The following is a 3,451-nucleotide window of genomic DNA, read 5'->3' as shown; positions in this document are numbered from 1 at the left end:
TTGTAAGCGTAGATCCGAAAATATTTTTTTACCTGTGAGTATAATTGTGTAACGCCTTGCAGTGTAATTATATTCATTTATGATAGCAACTTCGTTTTTATCTTTCATTTGGTTACATATATGCTCAAGTTGCATTAATAAATCTTTCATCTGTTATTTCAATAATTTCAATAATATATTGTCTTTGTATATAATAATATATAATAATTTTTTTAATATATAACAAAATTGTTTTGATATGGATAGTTATGTTGTTAAACATATTCTGTGAAGTGTCAACTTACAGCTTTGATGTTAATACAGAATGAGTTGTAACTTATTATGCAAAAAATAAAGAAGGACGTGGAAGACAGGACCTTTCTGATGAGATTTGAAGTACATTTTGATGTCATTAGCGTTGTTAACTATCAGTAGTAATTTTATTTTTTTATTACGTGCTCATAAATTTATATAATTCTTATATGACATAATAATAAGATAAACTTGATAATGAAGATTTGCAAAATAGTACCTTATCACACAATATTATTTTGTTCTTACCTGAAATACAATACCCGCTGTCAGAATAGTGGAAATGAAAATAAACTGAAATCGTGAATTTAGATTGTTGATAGGGCCACAAGCCGATAACGAGCAATAAAATTCTATTGATGGTAAAATACTGAATCTCTAGATGAATCATTTTCTGCAATGTCCGGGACTGGTTACGAAATAGTCAACCAATACGATTATCCCTTCTCCTTTTCTATCGATTACCTTGATAGTCTCTCTTATAATGTAAATTTTTAGTATGAATGCTATAATTTGTATAATACGAGACTGTACAAAATATCCATTGTGAGATCACAAACTCATTCATATTTTAGTAGTGTTTTTTACAATAAAAACTATTAAGGTATTACTCTAACATCAAGAAAATTTCGCATGAATATCTTCTTTTAATAAAAAAAAAGAAAGAAATTTATCAAAGATCACGCAAGCACGTATCCTCTGTTTTTTGATGCAGTAATTTCATTTTGAACTCTCACATGGCATGTTTATTCTTTGAAATGAAATATTCTCCATATTTTTCCTTTGGCATCGATCGTAATTATATTAATATATCTTATGTCAATTTAAAACATGGTAATTAGATCAATAACATTTTCTAATATATTTTGTAAAATCTTTATATTTTGTAAAATATTGTTATAATATTACTAACATTATTTATTAAATATAATATTTATAATAGATTTAGAACACTACTAAAATATTTATAATAGATTCTACAATAAAATGATTAAATCTGTTCTTTATATTTGTACAATATATATAATTTTATTCATACGTTTACAGACATTTGAACCCGATTCCATTAATGTAAGATTAATTACTATATAATCTCGATTTAATTTATATTATTTACCTCTCTCTCTTATACTTGAAATTAGAAAAAGATGAAGAGTAAATTGAATCGAGATTTAATCTTATGTTGGTGAATATTTTTGGTTTAGTCGTATTTTTTTAGTATAATAAAATTTGAAGCAAAATATATACGTAGTAAAAAATTGAAATTTTGATTGAAAATGGATAAATGATTATTTTCTCTTGAATCTGTTATAATTTCTATTGAAAAAAATATTTTAATAAATCATTTGTCTGAATAGTAATAACTAAATATTTTTTAGGTATAAAAGTATATTTATTTAGTACAGAAACTATTTGTTTAACAATAATTTTTTTGATTAAATATTTATTTATCGTAAGTAAATACATAGTTAACACTATTCAAATAAATATTTATTAAAATTTAACAGGTACATTTTTTCTCAATGAGTGGAGATAACTAGAATTTTCTTTTTTTTTTTCAAACGTGAGAAATGCTGTTATCCTCCTTGAATATATATTTTCTCATGCTCGTATTTGCTTCGTATTTGTCTTGTCACTGTGTAGATAATATGACAGTAAAATAAGATACTGAAGCTTTTACCAACTGCAACCATATTATTGCGTTTACTCTTAATATAGTATAATTAAGAAAACATTATATATAATCTTACCGTGGTAAAGCACTCTAATGATGGAATAAATAATCCACCTAAATTCAGATGGAAATTTTTGGCACCTTTTATCAATAGGAAGAATATTATTTTCTGGATGTGTAAAGGAGCTATGTACCATTTAACTCTGTATCTATATAAATTATTAAGACAAGAATCGATAATTTGAAAAAAAAAATAAGAAAATTTACGAATAATTTACATTATTTTACATTAATTATACATTACTATTGATATTAAATATTTGTTTCGGTATAAAAATTTATAAAGTGAATCTTCTTAATAGTGTTTTTCGTAAGAAAATCCCTTACGCAGTAGCAAATACGTAATTATTGTGATCCGTCATATTTTGCCCAATAGAATTTGATATGAACAAATATAATATAAAAATAGCTGCACATAACATTGGCAATAAAGCTTCGTTTATAGCTTTTTCCGTCAATATAATCTGGAAAATCTGAAATACAAATCTCACGACTGTAGTTAATTTATTGCAATAATATTGTAATTAATTGCAGAAAATCAGGATTAATTTATACATGAAATTGCTACGCAAATTTAATCGATTAATGAGAAGAATTATCAACTCAATACGATTTTCTCATGTAGTATATGTGAAATAAAGTTTATATGTATATTATAGATTATATGTATATTATATATAATGTTTGATTAAAAATAAGGACAATATAAAATCCGAAACTTACTCGAACAAAGTTGAAACACAATGAAACTAAATATCTGCGCTAAACAGAAGAACATTATCTCAAAATAGGATAGCAAATTTTTGGATAATCTTCAAAAATAAGTAATTATTATTGTATGTATTTTATGCAATAATTATATGTAGGATCATATAGATACTAACTTTATGGCTTGCCGATGAATATCTATAGCGCAAATTAAATCCTCGAATCTTAAAATTTTGTTTTTCATGTTAATATTTTGCATAACGTTGATATTCACTGCGCGTTCAATACGATAACTATAAATAATATAATAATGATTTTTTCACAAAATATTTCTTTATTGTTGCAAAGTAAACTCCATCTTATTTATTTAACACGGCAATGCAATTTTATTCACAATTTCAAGTTTTGTTTTGTTTTATACCTAGAGATTTTAAACATTCCACAAATAAATTTAAAATACGCAATAAGCATAGTTCCTGTTGCTACCATTGCAGCTCCTCCTATAAATAGTGCTATGTTTATATGTAATAGAATTAAAAAATAATATTTTTCTTGATCAATAAAATATTCTGTTACGAAAAACACACGACTTGGTTGAGATATGTTTGTCGATAAACCAATATCAAATATTCTCCAAAATTGAATGATAATACTAATAAATATTTAAAAAATGCCAATTACTGAAAAATATTGAGAAATAATTAATATTCGTATTTA

At 24.4% G+C, this 3,451-nt stretch overlaps 1 pseudogene; it reads right to left on the bottom strand.

Moving 5' to 3' along the window:
- Positions 1-1,924: 1,924 nt before the first annotated feature.
- On the bottom strand, positions 1,925-2,804 carry LOC108689735 (annotated as a pseudogene).
- Between the last annotated feature and the right edge of the window lie 647 nt (positions 2,805-3,451).

The sequence above is a fragment of the Atta colombica genome, unplaced genomic scaffold (assembly GCF_001594045.1).
Source record: "Atta colombica isolate Treedump-2 unplaced genomic scaffold, Acol1.0 scaffold275, whole genome shotgun sequence".
Taxonomy (NCBI): Eukaryota; Metazoa; Arthropoda; class Insecta; order Hymenoptera; family Formicidae; genus Atta; species Atta colombica.
The sequence above is the reverse complement of the archived record's forward strand: the minus strand, read 5'-3'. Positions and strand labels throughout refer to the sequence as shown.